This window comes from Ursus arctos, unplaced genomic scaffold (assembly GCF_023065955.2).
Source record: "Ursus arctos isolate Adak ecotype North America unplaced genomic scaffold, UrsArc2.0 scaffold_1, whole genome shotgun sequence".
Taxonomy (NCBI): Eukaryota; Metazoa; Chordata; class Mammalia; order Carnivora; family Ursidae; genus Ursus; species Ursus arctos.
Window position 1 is genome coordinate 67,224,567 of NW_026622763.1, and position 12,264 is coordinate 67,236,830.

The following is a 12,264-nucleotide window of genomic DNA, read 5'->3' on the forward strand; positions in this document are numbered from 1 at the left end:
TGTTGTCTGGCAATCTGGCATTCATCTGTTAAAAAATGGACACTTTCATTTTGCTGCCTCCCTAACCTGAAATCTTGAATCACAACCTCATGCCTCCTATATTATTTTTGCCTGTACCCAAATGTCTCTTGGGTATTTCACATTCCATATGATCAAAACTGAATGCAAAACTGTTCCTCTGTTCCCGGTCTTTAACTCAATCAGGTCAGCTATTGGCACTAGAAATCCGGGACCCCTGACTTTCCCCTTTTGTCATTCTCTTTTTTTAAAAAAAATCAGCCACCAAGTCCTATAGATTCTTTCTCCCACATACACATACAAGTACACATATTCTGCTGTAAAATCCTCCTTGACTTCTCTGGAAAACTTGGTCCCTCTGCATTTCTGCTGCCGTCAATACATACCTTGATTATGAGAACACATACCACTGTACTTGGAGTGTCTGTTGACAGAGGACATGTCGCCCCCACCAGAGAGAACTCTATTTAGCAAAGATCTCCTATTGCCTGTGGTTGGAACTCAAGGCATTTTGCACGGTTTCTGGTACATGGTAAATCCTCAATAAATACTGTTGGGCTGAATTTAATTGGAGTGTATCCAAGGAATAAGGGTCTCATAGTGCGTATACTTGTGATCTAAATATCTCCTTACAATTAAGCTGAGGCCTGAGCAAAAGAGCTGAGATTTCAAAGTTTGTCTTTTAGGTTGGTGACCTCTTCCTTTTTCGTTCCTTTTTCCTACCAGTAACAGCCCTTCTCCTTTTAGATCCTCAAGTGACCTTTTAGATTTTTGCTCTGTGCCTTTCCCCAAATTAGGAAGGATCTAGAATCATCACTTCTACCACAACTGAAACCTCCAGCTCTACCACACACTAGCTGGGATCCTGGACAAGTTCTTAACCTATAAAATTGGTTCGTCATTTATAACATAAATATGAAAATACCTGCCTCCTAGGGTTTCCTTGGAGATTCAATAAAAAACAAAAAAACAAAAAAACCCCAAAACTCTCAGTAAAGCATTAGCACGATCTTGGCCTAATTAATGTTAAAAGAAGACTGCCTTATTTATTTATACCAATATGTTAATTCTTCTCAATGTATTTACTTTAAAAAATGGCTATTTAATTGTGGAACGCATTATTTCTTATTAAAGAAATCTATCTGTTCAACTAATATCTATTGAAACGTCCCTGGTGCCTTGCTTCGCATCTGTGAACACAGGAGAGAAGACAGGATCCAGCACTGGGAAGTGGAATTTCCCACCTTTGTGATAAGGTCAGCAGTACAGAGACTTACCTACGAAGTGTTTCCAGAGTTCAGAGGAAGGCGTGTGGCACAGCCTAGTGAGGGGTGCTGAGGGCAAGTTTCCCAAAAAAGGGTTCCACTAGGCTGGAATCAGTCAGAGGAGGGCAATCTTGTCAGAGGAAACATGAATAAAGGGACAGAAGCCAGACAAGGTTTGACAGGAGAGGACAAATGACAAGTCATTTGGTTCAGCTGTGGCTTGGGTGTGTGTGGGAGGGGGTGGGGGGAGTCGGAAAGATGAGGCTAGAAAAGATAAGCAGGCGGCCAAATCCTCAGGGGCAATAGCAAGTAGGTGGGAAAGGTGCGGGCTGGGGTTCTTCTATCCCAGGAAATCTCAACTATGTTTGCATACTGGAATCACTGGAGCTATTAAAAGTACTGAAACCTAGGTCCCTAGACAATTACATAGAAATCACTATTGTGATTTCACAATTACATAGAAATCACTATTGTGATTTCACAATTACATAGAAATCACTATGGATGGAACTGAAGCATCATTTGTTTTTTAAAGTTCCCCAAATGGTTCTAATATGCAGCTGAATTTGAGAACTGCTATATAATCTAGTCTTCAAAATCACACCAATCCAAACTCGGCTGTGAAGGCAACAACATAATAATCATTGACCTTTAGAATGGGGGGGGGGGGTAAGGGGCTGTATTTTTTAATTATTTAATTTCTTACCGTGGTAAAATATACATAACGTAAAGTTGATCATTTTAACCATTTTCAAGTGTATAGTTCAGTACCATTAAGTACACTCACACTGTTGTACAACCATCACTACCCATTTCCAGAACTTTTTTGTTATCCCAAAATGAAACCCTGTGCCCACTAAACACTAGTTCCCCATTCCTCCTTCCCCCAGCCTCTGGCAGCCACCATTCTACTTTCTGTCTCTATAAATGTGACTATACCGGGTACCTCATATAAGTACCATCATATAGTACCCGTCTTTCTGTGACTGGGTTATTTCATTTAGCATAATGTCCTCTAGGTTCACCCATGTGGTAGAATGTCTCAAAATTTCCTTTCTTTTTAAGGTTGAATAATAATCCATTGCATGTATATACCACATTTTCATCCATTCATCTATCAACGGAAACTTAGGTTGTTTCTACCTTTTGGCTATTGTAAATAATTCTGCTATGAATATGTGTGTACAAATATCTGTTTGAGTCCCTGTTTTCAATTTTTTTTGAGTAAATACCCAGAAGTGGAATTGCTGGATCATATGGTAATTCTATTTCAATTTTTTTGAGGAACTTCCATACTGTTTTCAACAGTGGCTGCACCATATTATATTCCCACCAACAGTGCAGAAGGGTTCTAATTCCTCCACTTCTTTACCAATACTTGTTATTTTCTGTTTATGTTGTGGGTTTTTTTTTTTAATATAATAGCCATCCCAATGGGTGTGAAGTAGTATCTCATTGTGGTTTTGATTGGCATTTCCCTAATGATCAGTAATGTTGAACATTTTTTATGTGCTTATGAGCCATCTGTGTATCTTCTTTGGAAAAGTGTCTAAGTATTATCCATTTTTTAATTGGGTTGTTTGTTTTTTGTAGAAGTTTCTATATACTTTGGATATCAATCTTTTATCAGATATATGATTTGCAAATATTTTCTCCCATTTCATTGGCTGCCTTTTCACTCTGTTGATAGTATCCTTTCATGAACAGAAGTTTTTAATTCTGATGAAGTTCATCTATTTTTTTCTTTTGTTGCCTGTACTTTTAGGGTCATAACCCCTGTGCTTTACAGATGCGTGTGCAGAGTCCTGCAGGTTGGGCTCCCCACAGAGAAGACTGGGGTGGAGGCTGCTATATAGAGTATATTAGGCAGTGCTCTTGGCATCACCACCTGTGGAAGGGAAGCGAAAGGAGCATGGCAGAAGGAGAAATTGGGCTGTGACGTAATCTCAAGGAAAGCCTCAACTGGTCACCACAGTGAAATCCAAAGCTGAGGAGGACCTTCACAGATGTCTCTCATTTGGGTGAAGGGGATAGCCTTTATATTTGACCAGTTAGTTATTAGATATGGGGGGTACCAGAAGGGGATATGACTGAGGGTGAGGCAGTTCTCTTGAGCCCAGGAATTCCAAAGGCTCACAGCTGAGGATTACTGGCCATGAGCACTCCCACCATCTGGGGAAAGAGGCCTTTATTATTGGAAGGGCATCTGGGCAGCGTATCATGCACTACAGTCTCAAAGAGGCCTCCTCGTGCTTGCTTTGACGCCCCTGGCCCATGGCACTTTACTATAATTTAGGGAGGCATCTGAGGTCACCAGGAACCCCCGGCCTATTCTTCCCACGCTTTCCCTTCCTTTCTTCACTCTTCATTTTTCAATCCCCGGTCTCTCTCTTCCCCACCTGCACTTCTCTTGAAGACTGCAGTTTAATGTCATGGCCCAGAGTTCTTGCCACCTCAAGCCTTTTATTCCTCAAGACATACTGAGCAGAAATGGAAGCAGAAAGTGTTTGCCTGAATCCTGGAGTATCAGTGGATGGGATGAGGGAATAGCAGAGAAACGTTGGGATAAAATACTTAGGCACAGAGAATCCCAGGACGGGAGCTCAGGTACTGAGGGGGTGGATACTGAATCAAGTAAGCAAGCACATGATGAGAAGATTAAGAAGAAAAAGGAGGATAATTAAATAATTTTTGACATTAGGGACACAACAAACATTGGCTTTAGTTTTAGATGCTGAAAAAACAGCAAAATGGGAAGAAAAATATACAAAGTTAATATTTATGTCGAATTGTTAGTCAGGACAATAATTCAGTATATAATAAAATGTGTTAAAACTTACATGTGTTAAAATCCTATCTCAAGTTGTATTTGATAGAATAGTAAATTCTTACATACAAATACGGGGCTTCATAAATTGTGGTTCACACTGTATGGAGATCTACTCACAAGCCCCAAACATCAGGAATGCTCACTGCAATGCATCCTTTTCTGGATGGAAGGAAACGGTACTTCCAGATCCCTCCTGCAGCCGGTTAGCTCTTACAGATACAACGGCTGAGTTCCTAATCCTAAACGCTGAGACTTGCTTCTCATAAAGATTTCTCCTTAATAATCTTATCTGTGTACTGCACCTATGTTTTGTGACTTTTTCCAAAAAAATTTTTTAGAATCTTTGAATAATTAGATTTATGAACATTTCAATTCCTAGCCCCTAGGTATCCCACTCTGCTTCGGTTTTCATTAAAGTCCACTACCCAAGGCCTCTATGTCATCTGAAGCCAGGCCCATTTGGAGGTTCAGTTATCTTTTTTTCTGAGTATTCCTGAGAAAGTATTATCTATTTGGAAACAGTTTAGGCAATCCAGATGGAGAAACAAAATGTAGATTTTATATTCTTCTTTTCCTTTTCTAGTTGTATGGCTCTAAGGATACTGGAATTTCCTTCCAAACCCACCCTACTGCACCCCACCCCAACCTCACCCAAAACTGAATTACACTTATCGGAGAGATAAGGAATATACACTGATAGAAAACGTTTCACCTGCACAGAATTTCCACTTGACTCCTATTTAATTTCTGAGTGTCATTTCCAATACTTGTTCTGACCCTATTTGTACTCCAGTCTACATCCTTGGACTAAGAGAACATAACATTTCTCTGGGGAGATTTACTCTGAATAAACCCCCAAATGCAAATTCTCTGGAAAATAACATGATTATACATTCTGTAAAAACAAGTTTCCGTATTTCCTTTATACTAGAGCCTCGCTTCTCTTAGGACGGCCACGTGGGACTTGAATGATGTCTTTAGCTGCGTTACGGTTTTCCTTATCCTCATCACCAATGATTATCGCTATTAAGTTTTGAGCCTACATTTTTATGATTCAATCTTGGAAATGGTTTTTAGAGTTTCATGATCATTTCCTTAATTGTTTCCGTTTTTCAGGCTTTTACTATGACATTAGCTATTGTCCTTTCTTTAAACTGCCTAAAAATTAGGACTTAAATTTTATTATCAAGTAGCTAAATGGAAAATCCCTCTCCTGGGATTCTTAGGGAGGCCACATGAGAAGCTTCCCAGGATATGCTGTCTCATCATAGAGCTAGGTTACAAGCTCAAGATCCTAGAACTAGGTCAGAAAACCCAAGACCTGAGCAGGTTCTCCACTCTGTTCACAACTTCATCAGTGTGATAACTCCTCTAGGCTTTAGCAAAATCATCCTGCCTTTCTGCGGCTTTGTCCCCACTGTTCGCTTAGTGTGGCTCCAATTACAAATCCAGTCTTACCTCCTTTTGTCTATCTGGTCTTCACTCTCTGCCAGTTGTTCTAGGCAGTTCCTTAGTTTTTATCATCAGTTTCTAGCAGTTCTTGGACTCCCCAGGCCAGAATGGAGCACTACAAATATATCTCTTAGGCATCAGTGGCATCTCATGAGAAACACCCAAACTTCCCCATTGAGACCCGAAAAAGGTATAGTACTACTGTGAGTTTTGGGTATCCTAATCTTCCTTCTTCCACCATCACTCCTTTCCTCCCTTCCACCAAGCAGAAGTTCTTAGATAGGAATAAATGGTCTCATCTTTGACAAAAGATATACCTCCCAATTACTAACTTCTAACTTCCTCTATGTTTGGGTTATAGTGTTACCCGAAAACAGAAGATTCTTTGTTCTTTTAACATTCTTATTATCCCCACAATTCTTGCGTAAAATGTTGGGAGCTGGTGGAATGAAAATAAGCAAAGAATAATCTCTCTTCTACTAGAGGTAGCAAAGTTGGTTCTCAATTCAAAGAGCAGAATTGGTCTTGCCATGGAGACTAATAGCAACCCATTTGTTGCTTGACTCTGAAAGCACACGAAGTGGACTTCAAAAAAATTTTAATGTTATGATTTGCTTTTCAGATTGTAATTGTCATACACAAATAATGCAAGGCTGAGCAGAGTCAAACTTGGGGTGCGTGCAGGGTCAGTTCCAGAAACATAAGACAGGTGGTGTTTCCAGTCTGCCATCTAAGGGAGAGGTTCAGGAGGCAGCCAAGGACATGACATGTTGGTCCCTAAGCATTACACAGAACTACGAGCAAGTACTAAAAGTTGAGAGTGATAGATGAATAATGGCCACTGGGGAAAATGGCAAGCTAATAGGCAATAGGAAGTTGGGAACCAGAGAACAGAAGTTAGAAAATAGAACCAAAGTCATTTAATTAATTCTGTCCTTCCGTGTCTTTCCTGGCTGAGACTGGTTTTGCCTGAGTGGCCAGCCCTGCATTGGCTCTTGGGCCTCGGCTTCTTAAAGGTACCACATGGCCTCTGGCACTTCTTTTTCCAGGATGTAAAGCAAGTCTTAATTTGCCAGATCCCCTCAGAACTAAACTCTTAGTTGGATTTGATAATGTCTTTTCTTCTCAGAAGTTTTTTGAGAAGGTTTTCCGAAGTTGACACCTTTACTGACTTCCTACAGCTTATTTTACATAATACCCATGGCATATGTGCTATTGAAATCTGTGCAGAAACGTACTGTAACCTTACAACATAAGGATAGTGTGGAAAGAAGCCATTATATTTACCTACCACAACCATTTGTTTGCTCTCATGTGGTGGGAAACAAGAAAGAATGCTTGGAGGATGGGAATAGAGAGATACACAAAATTTCCTTTTGCAGTATTCAGCCTTTTCCAGAAAAAAACATATAAGCTATCTCTAGTGGGCATTGTTTCCACATCTTACTACAATACTGAAAAGGACAGGAAGTCCCAAAATCTAACTTCTAGAGATCTAACTTCTAGATCTCATTAGCCTTAGTAATTCAGCCCTGCCCATCAATGGAACTTAAAAAGAGCTATGCAGGGAACTTCCTGAACCTGATAAAGGTCATCTACAAAAAACTCAGAGCTAGCATCCTATATGACGGTGAAAGACTGGATGCTTTCCCCCTTAGATTAGCACAAAGATAAGGATATCCACTCTTGCCACTCCTGTTCCACACTTTACTGGAAGACCTAGACAGAGCACTTAGGCAAGGAAAAAAACAAAACAAAATCAGAAGGCATCATATTGGTAAGAAAAAAGTAAAACTATCTCTGTTTGTAGATGACATGATCATGTATAATGAACAATGTTAAAGGTTGCAGGACACAAGATCAATATACAAATATTAATATATTTCAATATATTAGCAATTAATACTGTGAAAGTAAAACTAAGAAAACAATTTCATTTAAAGTAGCATCAAAAAGAATAAAATAGGAATAAATTTAGCAAAATACGTATAACATTTGTACACTGAAAACTCTAAAATAACATTGAAAGAAATTAAAGAAGATCTAAATAAATGGGAAGACACTCCAGGTTCACAGATTGGAAGACTTGATATTGTTAAAATAGTGACGCTCCCCAAATTGGTCTGCAGATTTAATATAGTACATATCAGAAGTCCAGCTGGCTCTTTTTGCAGAAATTGTCTCATATTTCCCTGTTTCAAAATTTACTTCAAAGCCTCAGTAAACGAGTGGAATAGTGGCATAAAGATAAACATACAGATCAGTGGAATAGAATTGAGTCCAAAAATAAACCCTCACATTTACAGCCAGTTGATTTCTACAAGAAAGCCAGCCAAGACAATTCAAGGGAACCACTAGGTATCTACATGCAAAAGAATGAAGCTGGATGCTGACCCTGAATTGTATAGAATGATTACCTCAAATTGGATCAAAGACCTAACTGTAAAAGTTAAAATTACAAAAGTCTTAGAAGAAAACATAGGAATAAAATTTTGTGATCTTGAATTAAATTTCTTAGATATGACACAAAAAACACAAGCATCAACAAGAGAAGATACTCGACAGCATCAAAATTAAAAACTTTTGAGCTGAACTTTAAGAAAATAAAAAAGAGAACCCAGAGAATTGGAGAAAATATGTGTAAATCAAACATCTGATAAGGGACTTGTACCAGATTATATAAAGAATTCTTAAAATTCAACAATAAAAAGAGAAATAATTCAATTAAAAATAGGCAACAGGCTTGAACAGATATTTCATCAAAGATATACAAATGACCAACAATCACAGGGAAGAAATGCCCATCATCATCAGTCATTAGGGAAATGCGAATCAAAACCACAGTGAGATAGATACGACTTCACACCTATTAGGATGGCTATCATCAAAAATGTGGACAATAACAAATGTTGGCAAGGATATGGAGAAATTGGAACCCTTATTCTTTATTTGGGAATGTAAAATGACATAGTCACTTCGGAGAACAGTTTCAGTTCCTCAAAAAGTTGAACACAGTACCATTGACCTAGTAATTCTAGTTTTAGGTATATATCCAAGAGAATTGAAAACATATGTCCACACAAAAACTTGTACACTAATATCCATAGCAACATCATTCATGATAGCTAAAAAGGGGAAACAACTCAAATGCAGATATCCATACAATGAAATATTATTTGGCCCTAAAAAGGAATAACGATGGATGAAACTTGAAAGCATTATTCCGAGTGCAAGAAGTCAGACACTAAAGGCTACATATTGTATGATCCCTTTTATATAAAATGTCCAGAAGCCATAGGGACATAGAGAATCTATGGCAACTTCACAGAGACAGAAAGTAGATTGGTAGTTGCCAGGGCTTGGGGGAGGGGGAATGAGGAGTGACTGTTAATGGATTCAGGGTTTCTTTCTGGGGCGATGAAAATGTTGTGGAATCTGTGATCATTGTGCAACTTGGTGAATACACTAAGAACACTGATGCACACTTTGAAAGGGTAAATTTTTTGGCATGTGAATTACATCTCAATAAACCTGTTATAGGAAGGAAGGAAGGAAGGAAGGAAGGGAGGGAGGGAGGGAGGGAGGGAGGGAGGGAGGGAGGGAGGGAGGAAGGGAGGGAAAAAGGGAGGGAGGGAAGGGGAGGGAGGGGGGAGGGCGGGAGAGAGGGAGGGAGGAAGAAAAATAAAGTGAGCTGTACAGAAACTAATCTGTGATGGTTTGTTTAGGTCACCATCATCCCTGACAACTTCAATGCTGTCCGGTATTTGCATTTATTAGCCTGTGTTTCATCGTGTTTGTTTCTTTCTCTTTCTCTCTTCTCTTCTTTTTAATTTTGAGGCTTCAATCCAAGTCATCCAGCCAAATGGATTCTCAAACACGTGTGTCCCACATATCTGAGTCAAGGGATCCAGATTCAGGTAGGAAATTATGACCAAATTCATGTTAGTCACAGATTAACAGACAGGGGGCCTCTAGAGACCCAAATACTTCTCTTTTTCAAACAATGGTGACATAAATTTATTAAATTAATGATAGGTTCCTTTTAGTGCCAGGTTAATATCTGAAAATAATAATCAATTTAAAAGTTAGAATGAACAAATGTAATAAAACACACATTCAAATGTACCCTGAGGAATGCCCTTTTATATTATCATATTAAGAATATATTAAAAAAAAAAGCTCTACCTGTGGGTGTATAATGATTTTGCATAGTTATGCAGCACCCTTCCTTCGAATTGCTCAGAATGCTTTACAGCATTTACTTCAGCAATTGTCACAACATCCTTGTGGGTGGCAAGCGTTGTGCTAACAAGTGCGGTACAACTGTAGGTCAGACAACCCAAGGACATGTAGTCGTCACATGAGGGCTAGAGCACGCGGAGGCGTGAAATCCAGATGGTCCATCTAATAATGCCTCACTACATGTGACCCAAGTGGCATCTCCCTGGACTGAGAACCTTTCTAACCAATGATGGTTTTGAGTTCCTGTTATTCTGGATTTTCCAAGTGTGTCAGCCACATCCTAAACAGATGGTCACTATCACACAATATGACTGTTTTTGATGTTAATAAGAATCGCATGGCTAACACTTCCTAAAAAAAAATAACTGGATTAGATATTGAAAATTGGACCTCAGGGTTTTTGTTTGTTTGTTTGATTTCCTGTTTTATTTCCAGAAAAGCATAGGAATGGGGCGCCTGGGTGGCACTGCGGTTAAGCGTCTGCCTTTGGCTCAGGGCGTGATCCCGGTGTTATGGGATCGAGCCCCACATCAGGCTCTTCTGCTAGGAGCCTGTTTCTTCCTCTCCCACTCCCCCTGCCTGTGTTCCCTCTCTCGCTGTCTCTATCTCTGTCAAATAAATAAACAAAATCTTAAAAAAAAAAAAAAAAAAGAAAAGCATAGGAATATTCAAAATCTATAAGGCGGATTTTGACATGAATTAATATCTACATTTGTTATATGTTCTACAATCTGGGAATTTTAGAAGGCTCTGTGAAACAAAAATGCTTTTTTGGATGACAAAAATTGAGAAGCCAAGAGCACAGACCATTTTACTTAACATTTTGGGCCTCAGTTTCCTCATTTGTAAAATAAAACTTAGGACTAACACTGATCTCTTAGGTTCCATGCAGCTATTTGGTTTGGTGATTATATTTTCCTGGTCATCCCCAAGCTTGGGCAGGGACCTGCATGTAGGGACAGTATCCATCTTATTTACCAGTACATTTCCCATGCTTATTAGCACAGTGCTTGGTACGTAGTATGGGCTCAAAAATATTTTTTGAAAAAGCAAATGTCTACCGTATTCTGTTTTATAAGATTTTCTTTGACTATGAGGCACTACAGTTGAAATTAAAGTTATCATAACAAACTTTCCCAGGAATTTATTTGTTGTATTGACAACGTGCTTTTATTTTTCTTTCATTCTTAATTTACTGACTGACTATCCTTCACAAAGGGATATTATTAAGCTTTGAAGATTTCCAAACACCTCTGGTGAGGGCATTTCTGTAAGTGTTCATGTGTTTCTCATTAATCTGAAAAGTTTATTTATACTTGCAGTATTTTTGGAATTTAACAAATAATAACATATTTATATTATATCAACACTTACTTCATTGTTTTTCCTTTAAAAGTTCTTTAAAAAAAACTTTTTAAAACAATTTTTCCTGGTTTTATTTCCCTCATCGCCATTAGTTACCAGCGGTGACTCTCTTCTTTTGATTGCCAGGATTTGTCCAGAAAACTTAGAGGAAATGTCCTATTTGTCTTTGATTTTTGCTTCCAAAGATGTGCCACGGAAGAATAGAAACTTCTTATGGAATGCATACGCTTTAGGGGCATCTGTCTCTAACTTGACAAAAATAAAATAATAAAGTTATGTGTTTCCTTCACACATTCAGAAGCCAGAAATAGATTTAGACGTACATTTTTCGATCTGTGTGCCAACCTAGTAAGCGGAGGGAAACAGACTGCAGGGAGGAGGGCTCCCGCCTCCCCTGGTGCTTTTCCTCCTCCGTGGGGCCAAGCTGCCCACAGCCCCACCAGTCGCTCCCCTGCCAGCTGCACTCTCGCCTCTGGGGCTGTCGTGCTGCCTGGTGGTGCTGGGTGTCATGGAAATCACAGCCTCACAGCGTGTCAGAGCTCAGTGACTTTGGACTGGCTCCTTTCACACCACTGAATGCTTGCTGATCACTGACTCCATTTTAGATTCTTCACATTTCACCATCCAAAAGGGCTTGCAGAAGGTACTGGGACCAGCAGACTCTGCTGTAGTATCTTGCGGTTGGTCTCCTTAAAGCAGAGGTTAAGAGAAGGTTCTGGGTGCTCAGAGTGATGGGGTTGACGGGGAAGGCCTGTCTGTTACGGCTCTTCCCCCTTCAAGGAAGGAAATCTCAGAGATTCCTGAGAGAAGAGAGCCCAACAGTATAACATGGTTTTGGGTAACAGTATATGCAGTACACATTTTTCCTTAGAAAATATAACATCAGTTTTGTAATGCCTTTCCCCCCAGCCTGCTTTCACACAAAATACCGGGTAAGGAGTGTCCCCCTGGCCTCAGCTGTGCAGATCAGAGTCACTCTCACTGGAGTTTGGAATTGAGACAGAAATGCTCAGCTGTCTGTGCACTGGGGAGCTGTGGATTAGCAGTATTTGGGGCTCTGTGCTCTGAGGCAGTGAAAACATCTGCAGAAAG

At 39.5% G+C, this 12,264-nt stretch overlaps 1 protein-coding gene across 1 annotated transcript in view; it reads right to left on the reverse strand.

Moving 5' to 3' along the window:
* NEMP2 (nuclear envelope integral membrane protein 2) overlaps positions 1-12,264 on the reverse strand; it is a 336,857-nt gene that overhangs the window by 90,684 nt on the left and 233,909 nt on the right. The window lies entirely within an intron of this gene.